This window comes from Carya illinoinensis, chromosome 3 (assembly GCF_018687715.1).
Source record: "Carya illinoinensis cultivar Pawnee chromosome 3, C.illinoinensisPawnee_v1, whole genome shotgun sequence".
Classification (NCBI taxonomy): domain Eukaryota; kingdom Viridiplantae; phylum Streptophyta; class Magnoliopsida; order Fagales; family Juglandaceae; genus Carya; species Carya illinoinensis.
The window spans coordinates 19,862,788-19,874,833 of NC_056754.1; positions in this window are offsets into that span (position 1 = coordinate 19,862,788).

The window sequence follows — 12,046 nt, forward strand, 5'->3', positions numbered from 1 at the left end:
CTTGCTGTCCAAAGCTCTTCTTTAGGGATGATACGTGGAAGACATCATGAACATCCCCAAAATAATCTGGCAAAGCAACCCTATAGGCGACGGACCCTACTCTCTCCAGAATCTGAAAAGGGCCGACGTACCTCGGATCTAGTTTCCTTTTCTTACCAAAACGCTTAACACCTCTCATGGGAGAGACTTTAAGATAAACCCAATCACCAACTTCAAAAGACAACTCTCTCCTCCGGGTGTCAGCATAGCTTTTCTGGCGACTCTGAGCTGCCGCCATTTTATCTCTAATGATCCGGACTTGGCTTTGCATTTCTTGAATTATTTCGGGTCCAATTACCCTACTCTCCCCAACTTCATCCCAACATAAGGGCGACCTACACTTTCTCCCATAAAGAGCTTCATATGGAGCCATCTGAATGGTCGCATGGTAGCTGTTATTGTAGGCAAACTCAATGAGCGGCAAATGATTTTCCCAACTCCCTTGGAATTCTAGGACACATGCTCGCAGCATGTCTTCCAGGGTCTGTATGGTGCGCTCTAACTGGCCGTCTGTCTGCGGGTGATAAGCAGTGCTGAATTTCAACTTAGTACCCAAAGCTGCCTACAAACTCTTCCAGAACTGCGACGTAAACCTCGGGTCTCGATCCGACACTATACTCTTTGGTACGCCATGTAGCCGCACTATCTCTTTGACATACAAACGGGTCAACTTACCCAAAGAGTCGGTGTTGTTAACAGGCAGAAAGTGAGCGCTCTTCGTTAACCGGTCCACAATCACCCAAACAGAATTCTTTCCACTAGGTGTTCTCGGCAAACCCACTACGAAGTCCATCGTGATGTCATCCCATTTCCACTTAGGAATTGGGAGGGGTTGGAGCATACCTGCAGGTCTCTGATGCTCGGCCTTTACCTGACGGCACGTGTGGCATTTCTCCACATATAAGGCAACGTCCTTCTTCATTCCATCCCACCAGTAATTTTTCTTCAAGTCTCGATACATCTTGGTACTGCCGGGATGAACTGCATACGGGGCCGCATGAGCTTCTGCCATGATCCGTTCTTTGAAATCTGAGTCCTTTGGGACCACTCTGCGATCTCGGAACCGAAGTATCCCATCACTATCCATGCTATAGTGCAACGGCCCTCGAGATTTTCGGACTCTTTTCCTGATGTTCAGCAGCTTCGGATCCTTTCTTTGGAGAGCTTTCAATTCTTCGAAATCAGTTACCCGAATATCAAGAACTAAAGACAAAATCTCCACTTGCTGCGAACTCTCTATAAGGAGCCTTCTCATCCCATAAAGTAACGAATCCATTTCTGACGGTTCGGCTTCATCCTCCAAATGAGACTTCCGGCTCAAAGCATCAGCAACTATATTAGCCTTCCCCGGGTGGTACTTGATCTCACACTGATAGTCACTGATTAGCTCCAGCCAACGCCTCTGCCTCATATTCAGATTTTTCTGGGAAAACAAATGCTTCAAGCTCTTATGATCAGTAAATACCTCACAAGCTTCCCATACAAGAAATGCCGCCAGATCTTGAGTGCAAAAACAATCGCAGCCAATTCTAGATCATGCGTCAGATAATTCTTCTCATGGTCCTTAAGCTGACGAGATGCATAGGCTACAACCCGTCCTTCCTGCATAAGGACACAACCCAACCCAAACTTAGACGCATCACTGAAGACCACGAATGGCTTATGCGGTTCTGGGAGTGCTAACACTGGTGCCGTTGTCAACCTGTTCTTCAATTCCTGGAAGCTTCTCTCACATTTCTCTGACCAAACAAATTCTGTATTCTTCCGAGTCAAAGCTGTGAGAGGTCCGGATAGGCGAGCAAAACCCTCTACAAACCTTCGGTAGTAACCGGCGAGTCCCAAGAAACTCCTGATCTCGCGTACTGTAGTTGGGCGTGGCCATGACAAAATGGCTTCTACCTTACTAGGATCAACTGCCACTCCGCCCCGGGAAATTACATGCCCAAGAAATTTAACTTCTTCCAACCAGAACTCACACTTGCTGAGCTTGGCGTATAGCTGGTGTTCTCTCAATCTCTCTAGTACCAGGCTAAGATGATACACATGCTCTTCAACATCTCGGGAATAAATCAGTATATCATCGATAAATACTACCACAAAGGAATCCAGGTAAGGTTGAAACACCCTATTCATCAAATCCATAAACGCTGCAGGGGCATTAGCTAACCCAAACGGCATCACCTTAAATTCATAATGCCCATACCTCGACCTGAAAGCAGTTTTAGGCACATCTTGGTCTCTGATTCTCAGCTAGTAGTATCCCGACCTCAGATCAATCTTAGAGAACACGGCTGCTCCTTGAAGTTGGTCAAACAAATCATCAATCCGCGGGAGAGGGTATTTATTTTTGATGGTCACCTTGTTCAATTCCCGATAGTCAATGCACATACGGAGGGTTCCATCTTTCTTCTTAACAAATAAAACTGGTGCACCCCACGGCGACGTACTAGGCTGAATAAATCCATTCTCTACCAGTTCTTGCAACTGAGTCTTCAACTCTTTCAATTCAACCGGTGCCATGCGATAAGGAGCTTTATGCACAGGAGCCGCTCCAGGTTCCAAATCTATGACAAACTCCATCTCCCGAACAGGGGGTAGTCCGGGTAAGTCATCCACAAACACATCGGGGAACTCTTCCACAACTGGAATGTCTGCCAAAGCCTTCTTCTCAGACGGCGTGGACACCATCTGCACCAAGAATGCATCCGCTCCCCATGCAATCTCTCGTCTTGCCTGAATCGCCGATATAATTATCAGTTTCTCCTTTAACCTACTCCCCACAAATTCCAGACAATCACCATCTGGAAGCTGAAAGCTAGTTATCCGACTTCTGCAATTAATACTCGCAGAATATCGGTATAGCCAATCCATTCCGAGGATAATATCAAAACCCAACAGCTTGAACACCACCAAATCCGCATCCAAGAATCTTCCCTCAAAATTTAACGGGCATCCCAAAACAACCTTGGAACACCACACCATCTCGCCATCGGGTAGCGCCACTACCATAGCCTTTGGCAACGGTTCCGTGACCAAGTTACACACCCGAGCAAACGTGGAAGACACAAACGATCGTGAAGCACCGGAATCAAACAAAGTACAAGCATAAAACTCATACAAACGGACTCTTCCTGAACCAAACACACAACCCATGAAATTCAAAAAAAACAACGAAGAAACCAAATGCACCAAAAATTAAATCCAACTTAAAATTAAATTTATCCATACCTGTGATTACTCCAGCATCATGGGTCGCTGGTGCCTCATCATCCACCTCTCCGGGTGTGACAGCATAAACCCGGGCTTGCACTGCTTGTCTCGGGTTGGTTCTTCCACCGTGTCTACCTCCACGGCTCCCTTGAGCTCTAACGGGGCAATCCCGAGCAATATGCCCCACTTGGCCGCACCGATAACACTGGGGTCCGCTACTCGTCCGACACTCGCCCTCATGAGCTCTATTACAAGCTCCACAAACAGGCATACGTCCTCCCATGCGAACACTGGAGGATGCTTGAGATCGGGTTCCGGTCCGCTGAACAAACTTCTGAGGCGAACCCGAGCTGCTTCCTTCACCAGAAAAACTCCGCCTCTTTTGCCCTGAAGGGGAGCCCATACTCAGATTATTTTCCCGCTCTATAAGGGTGGCCACATCCACTAACTCCTGAAAAGTGGATATCCGATGGCTGACCACCATACGGCGTATGTCCTGACGCAGCCCCTCCTGGAAACGATCTGCTCGCATCTCCTCAGTGGCGACAAGATGAGGAGCAAACCGCTCAAGTTCTATGAATCTCCGGGCGTACAGCTCCACTGTCGCGCCCCCTTGGACCAGATTGGAGAACTCTCTTGCCTTTTGCTTCCTTACCGATGCGGGAAAGAAGCGGTCATTGAACTCCTTCTTGAAACGCTGCCAAGTCACTGCAGCGAAAGATCCCAGTTCAGATTCCAACAGCACCCTCTTGGTATCCCACCAATCAGAAGCAGTGCCTTGCAAGAGGTAGCTGGCGTAAAGTACTTGCTGTGCCTCAGTGCACCCACACACCTCAAAAGTCTTCTCCAGATCTTTGATCCATTTTCCAGCCTGAATTGGATCCTCATTTCCCGTGAAGTGTGGAGTCCGATGCGCTAGGAAGCGCTCATAGGTGCATCCGGCTTGCACCATGCTGCTGGACCCTCCTGGATACATCCAAGGCCCTCCCTGATATGGCCAGGGACCTCCTGGTTGTGGCCAATACCCTCCTTGTTGCGGACAAGGCTCTCCTGACGGTGGATAAGGCCCTCCTGATGGTGGACAAGGCCCTCCTGATGGTGGCCAAGGACCCCCTTGTGGTGGCCAAGGTCCTTGTGGTGGCCAAGGCCCTGCCTGTTGGGACCTCGCACTCTGTTGCATAAACTCCGTCATCTGCCGAATTGCTTCGGCTATGGAGTCATCTCTGGAGGTATTTTCTTGCGATTCCTGAGTATTTTTCCTTGGTCTCCCCGGTCTCCCCATATTCCTGTCACAACACTACTCTTGACCCTCCTTTAAGAAAACAAATAAAACCATCAAAACAAAACAGCACTACACAGCAAGAAACGAAAGAAACCGGCATGCCAAAACATAACTAAATAAATAAAAACAACAAACAAGTTCACACAAATAAAACAAATAAAACAACTATACTTAACATAATTTTCAAAACACAACTTTAAAAATATTCTGGTACTACCTACGGGACATGTGGTTTTACCCAGAGCCAAACCGCTCTGATACCACCTGTGACGCCCCCAAAATCCTCACGCCCGAAAACGGGGAAATTGAGACATCCGGATGGTGACAACCCGGGTCACCATCCCATCGACGGGTGCCGAATGTGTGCAAGGCAACAGATGTGTACAGAGAAATACGCAGCGGATAACGAAAGTCATAACTAAGTACCAGAATTTTTCTTAACTTAATACAAGCTGTTTAAAACATACATAGGTAAAATATTACAAAACACAAATACAGTTTTAACAAATAAAAAGATAGCATCAGCAACCCGGCGGAGCCGCATCCTCGGGCTCAGCCTCCTCCTCTTCGTCCTCTAACTCTGCACCAAAAGCTACGGAACCACGAATGGTACCGCAGGTAAGTAAAACCCAAACACTACCAGATAAAAACACATAAAACTCAAACAATATGCATGAACCATGCCCAATGCCCAAAGCCCAAAAACACCAGTTTTCCACACACGCCAAAAAATCCCTTTGGCCCAAAAACACATCCTTTCCGAAAAACACGCCAAAAGTCACATTTGGCCGCCAAAAGTCCATTTGGCCCAATATCGCGCCAGAAGTCCATCCGGCCCAATATCTCGCCAGAAGTCCATCTGGCCCACGCCAAAAGTCCCATTTGGCCTCATAAACCATTATCCAATTTTAACCATATGCACCATGACCTCCCCTAGGGGTCATCCGCACACCTTGGCTCCAGTGTCACACCGTAGAGTACCACCACGCATGTGACACCTAACGAGCGATGCCCAGTTCCGCGCCCCGCGCGTGCGTAGCCAAGCATCCTCTAGCCCTCGCCAGCGAAGGGCCACGGAGTCGGTGAGTAGGGCGATGCCCGGTTCCGCGCCCGGCGCGTTCGTAGCCAAGCATCCCCTAGCCCCGCTCCCGTCATCTCTCTCGACAACTCAGGGGACATCACTCAGTTTATTCCGCTCCCGAGTGACCAGAGGAGCTCCACCGAGATAATAACCCATCCCGGCTTGGGCTCGTGATACACACGCACCCATAAAACCACTCACGCCAATACACAGGCTTTTCACCAATTCCACAAACACACGTGCATGCACCATGTAATGCCATAACAATGCATAATAAAATAACCAACCAACATAAATCAATTAAACAGACAACTCCGTCCTCCATCCATCCGACCCCCGAAACTCCTCGGACTCAGTCCGGAATCAACAACCAACAACAGTAAATATTTGAATGAGCAATATATATTAAAATCTGAAAATAGGGTTTGGAAAATACTTACAGCGCTATACGGCAATTTTAGAAAACAAACGGCGTTGCAAACGGCAGAAAAACAACAACGTCACAGTGAAAATTCACTGTGGCCGTGGGTTTGAAAAACCCACTTTTGAACGGGGACAAACTAGGACACGAGATTGATAGGGAATGGTCTAGGGATGGTTGTGAAGCTATTGGAAGTGATGAACGGCCGTGGGTGGCGGCGGAATCGCCGAAAATGGCCGGATTACCCAAAACGGAAACTAAACTCGTAGGAGCTGTTCCGGTGGTCGTTGGAGGCCGGAAATGGGTGGGTTAGGACGGCAAGGAGTCGGTGATGAAGTGGTGAAGAAATGGTGGCCGGAGGTGGAGCGACGGCGGCGGATCGGAGCAAAATCCGTGCGCCCTTCTTGGTGCTTTTCCGGCCAAACGGCCTGCCGGTTGGGGGTGGGTTTTGGAGGGGTGGTGCACCAGAGGGAGAGGAAGAGAATGGGACCGGTGGGAGGCCGAACGGTGGTCGGACGGCGGCGGTAGGGGCTGGAGAAGGTGACGTGGGCGTGAGGGAGAGAGAGAGAGAGAGAGAGAGAGAGAGAGAGAGAGAGAGAGAGAGAGAGAGAGAGAGAGAGAGAGAGAGAGAGAGAGAGAGAGAGAGAGCACGGGGGGGGGGGTTCGGTTGAGCGGGAAGCAGGGGAAAGGAGAAGAAAAAAAAAGAAAAAGAAGAAAAGGAAAAGAAAAGAAAAAAGAAAAGAAGAAAAAGAAAAAAAAGGAAAATGATGTGAAAAGAGATGAGGTCCAATCCTCACTCCGGGAAAACGAACCAAACCGCCGAAAAAGATTAAAAACCACAAAACAACTTAAAGAAATAAAACACAACCTCAAATAAATTAAATTAAATTAAAACCCAATTTTTAAAACGCAAATAAATTAAAATAAAATAACTGATATATTAATTAAAATAAAAACAATTATTTCCGCAAAAATACACTCAAAAGCGGGTCATCACAGAATCCATAAACAGAATAAATTCTATGATTATTCGGTGAAGAAATCATCAACAATGAATTGAGAATGATAAAACAAAAGAGTTTTAATAATTGAAAATCAAATATATAAATTAAAAATAAATAAGAAATTTCATTTAAAGTGAAATTTCATTTCTAGTTCTACTTGAGAATTTACTTACCCATAAATATAATGGACAACAAAATCTCCAAAGAAAATTGAAGCGAACGGTGGCCTTGAAAGTGATTTTCTTCTCTCTTCAAATCTGGCACTTGTGCCTCTCTTCAAATCTACCTCTCTTGCCTCCCCTCTCTATTTCGTATTAATGATATGCTTATATAAGGTAGGAAAGAAACTTTAATGTCCTCCTAATTTCCGCATAAAAAAATCACCTAAATTTTAGGACTAATCTTGGCAGCCACATACGTCCTTCAGAAGTCTGAATTTGAAAATCTTTATTAGAGACAAAGTTATAGCTCTTTAAGATAGATTTCTAATGCATTAAGAATCGTATCAATATGATATATCAGTAAAAAGTTACAGTCAAAAGACTAAAATATGTCCAGACTATCTCCTAGCAAATTTCGGACTTGAACTTCTTGTGGTTTTATTTTGTAATTTTTTCTTCTTTTTATTTTCTTCCAAATTGCTCTCAAACCCCATGAATGTCCTCCTTTGACTTTTACTGGACTTGACTTGCTTTTTTATAAATTCTAAAATTAAACATAAAAAAAATTATTTAGCAGTATCTCAACATAAATAGAAACTCAATATAAGAATACACATTAATTCCTATGATTTATATTCATATTTTAGCATTTTAATCCAATAATAGGGTATTTAGAATGCACTTTCACACACTCATCAACAAGTAACAACCATATATGAGATCTTTGACCTGAAATCCACATGTAAATTGTTATGCTGACTTTATTCACACTATTATTTTCAGTTTCTTTTTCTCAATGTCATAAGTGGATTCACAATCATTTCTTGCTGTAGTAACTTATCTTTTGCCAATAAGAAGTATTAGCTCTCATAAATTTATTAAACACGACATGTTCCATTATGGAAAATGGATACTCATGATATAGTATTATGTGAGAAGCAAGTTCTCTTACCTTTTTTTATATCATAAAAGAAATTTTTCAGTGTTCACACATTCAGGATCCTTTTTAAAAGTAATATGTGTAGAAGACAACTAGCTAAGTACCTATGGAAGTGAGTTGTAGAACTCAATGAATAAATAGACAATAGGTCTTTGCAAAAGTTACATTCATCTTTCTTTACACCATTCTTAACCACTATTTTTAAATCTTTCCAAGCAGTAGAAATTTTCTTTCTAGGCTTCCTTTGGTATGCATATTTTTGGAGATCCTTAGGGATATTTGGGTTTTCTTCTCCATCAATAATACTGTTAATTTCATGGTTCCCATCATTACTATCATACTCTATAAAAAGTTGTGGCAGTTTCATCTTCTTGTGTAGGTTCTATGTCTTCCATGAGTAGATTTGTAGATAAGCATTCTATAATTATAATATATTCAAACATGTCTAAAAAAAAATTTAGATAAGTAGTGGAAATATTAGACACAAAAGTGAAAACTGAATAACAAGTAATAAAGTCAAAATAAAAGAATAAAAATTAAAAAGAAAATGAATAAGAAGTCAAAGAAATCATGTAAAAAAGTGCAAAACCAAAGGAATCACGCAAATATAAGCCACTAATAGAAAAATAAAGATTGAAAACTGCTACATTTAATCAATCTAGAAGTATTTTTAAAGAGAATATAAGCCATTAACACAAAACTAGAAGTATTTTTACATACTAAATTACAGACTATAAAAGCGACAGCAAAATATCAACAATGAAAATAAACACAACAAATAACAATACTACTACCAGCACAACTAATAGCAGTAGATTCACACCATAGAGAGAACAAAAAGGGAATCAAGAAGAATTAACAAAAAAAAAATCTAAAAATGTTGCTCAGATCGACACCATAGAGAGAAAAAAAGGGAATCAAGAAGAATCCACAAAAAGAAGTTAAGAGTGTTACTCAGATCTACACCAACCACACCACAGAGAGAATAAAAAGTGAATTGAGAATAACTATACCACAACACACGGGACAGAACAAATACGAGGAACCAAGAAATACAAAGAATAAAGCTAATGGGGAAATAAAAAAAGACATAGAAGAGAAAGAAGATCAACAACCACCATACCCACAAGCCATAACATACTGAGATGAAGAAAATACAGAGCCCTACCGAGACGAAGAAAATACAGAGCTAAGAGCACCACTGAGATGAAGAAAAAACACAGCGCTAGACCGAGAGGTGGGACATAATTTTCCCCCCTTTTTCTGAGGCTCCTACTCACTCCCGAGGACCCACTTTTGAAATATTAGGGTTTGAATTTTCAATCTCTCCTTAGTCTTCTACTATCGTCTATACACTATTAAGTATTGGACAAAAATAATGTAGAGTCTTTGACTCCCTGTGCAACGAATCTCCTCAATCTGAAAACTTCTCACCAAGGGGTTGTGCAAGCAACAAGATGAAAGAAATAAACAAATAGACAAAAAGAAAAGAAAGAAATTGTGATTAATTTGTGAATGATGAGAAATAAAGTGTGAAGAGTGTAATTGAGAAAAGTAACCGTATAGTTAGGGGTGTTGGAAAATGAAAATTGATGTAAATAAATTAATAAATTTTAGTGATAAAGAGATGTATTTGAAACAAAAGTGTGAAGAGTGTACTTGGAAAAAGTAACCGTATAGTTGGTGGTGTTGGGAAATGGAAATTGATGTAATTAATTTATAATTTTAAGTGATAAAGTAATGTATTTTAAGTGATAGAATAATTTTACTATTCTATAGACTATAAATTATAGTGTATTTGAAATTTTTATTATTTTATTATATATTTTCTTTTCAAGTATTTTTTTAACATCTTTAATCATTAAAAAATTATTAATATTGTATTTAAAAAATTATACAATTTTACTAATAGTCACTTTCTTAATCATTAAGTTAAAAAATAAATTAATAAAGGGATGTAAGGGAATAGTAAAAAGGTAGTAAGAGATAGTAACTATTAACTAATAAGCCTATCAATGTATCATTGATTCATTATCACTTCCCAATACGTATGGCATCAAGAATGTTTAGTACATTAAAGTGATTTTAAAAATTACATAATAAAGTTATTAATTTAATATAAGTATTCAATTATCTTTGATATAATATTAAATATCGCCAAATAATCAAAATAGAATTAGATAAAAAAGTGTCGTAATTAAATTAGAGTTGCTAACTCTTTATAAACATTTGGTTCAATAATTTTTTTGTGAACTTAATACATTATTATTGTAAACTAACAAAATATGTTACTTATACATGAAGTAACAAAATATATTACTTACACAAAGTATAAAAAATAATACATATAACACATAAAATATATACAATAAAATAATATATGTAATAATATATATAGAAATATTACGAGCATTGTAACGAGCCCATAACAAGTTGAGTCGAGTTTATATGAATTTTAGTCACGAGCCTACATCGAGTCGAATTGAGATTACACGAGTTTAGTTTATTTAATATTCGAACCAATATTAATTGTCGTGAACAACTCATTTATCAAATGAACTGAATCTGAATCGAGTTTCTATGAGTCAAGTTCAAGCTATTCATGAGCAACTCTGTACATTTGCAGCCCTAGTTGGAGGGCAATTGGTTCTCTTTGTGTACACACTTTACAGATTCTAAATTCAAATAAGAAAAGAGAAACGCTTTATTTATAAACAAATTTTGTAAAAGTAAATTTATAAACTGATATTGTTTGATGTGATAAGTTAAATTGTAGAGTAATCTTACATACAGTCGTAGAGTGGACAAGTGCTACACAATCGTTTTGAAAAAAAGTATGATCCATTATCAAAAAAATTAGGTTTTTTATCATGTGATCCCATATTTACTCATTTTTTCAAAAAGATTGTGTGGTACTTGTGCACTACAATTGCAAATATCATTTCTCTAAATTGTAAAGTTACTTTTATTACAAAGTAAATTTAGTGTATCATATAAAATCATGTCGGTTTATGAGTTTTATTTTATGTGATCTTTTTGTGACTAAGCACTTCTCATATCAAAAATATAAAAATAATAATAAGCCGTATATAAAAATACAAATAAGAATTAGAACAAAATATTGTACAGGTAAATTATCATATTATTTAGATATATAGCAACCATCTAGTTTGCAACTTATAAATTGCCTCAATATTATACAAGGCCACAACTACTAAATTTTAATCATGCAAACATATGATAATGATAGACACGACCCAGGGTCTTTATAATTGAAATTACAAATCATTTATTTTTCATTTTGGCTTTATGTATGAATAAGATCACTATGCATCAATACATATTTCCTTCGTGCTTTTCAAATGGCGAGGCTCTAACATTCACAAATGATTTCTTGTAACCCTCTATTTATTTTTACTTTTTTGGTAAATAATATCATTAATCAAAATAATAAAACATTACAAGCATCTATCAAGCTAAGTGGCTTGAGAAAGAAAATCTGGAATACAATCTCATCACATCTCTAATGTTTCAACATTTCAAGCATGTCTAGCTAGTCTACGAGCAACCTCATTTCCTATCCTACTAACATGCTGAAATTTATATTTACTAAACAAATAAAAGATTCATTGTTTCTGTCATCAAAATACCGAGCATAGATAAAGAACCAGCTTCGTTTTGAAGATCCTAAATCAGCAACAAACAATCACTCTCAACAATAAGTTTCTAAATCTCCATGTTAGTACATAGTCGAAGGCCTCTGAAAATGGCTAAAAGTTCAATGTCCTCTGGATCCAGAACTACATTCTCCACCTTACTAATAGCCATGATAATATCTCACTTTTGATCATCTATTAAGATGGCCCCAACACCTGCTTTGTGTAGATCACTAAACATTGTCTCATTCA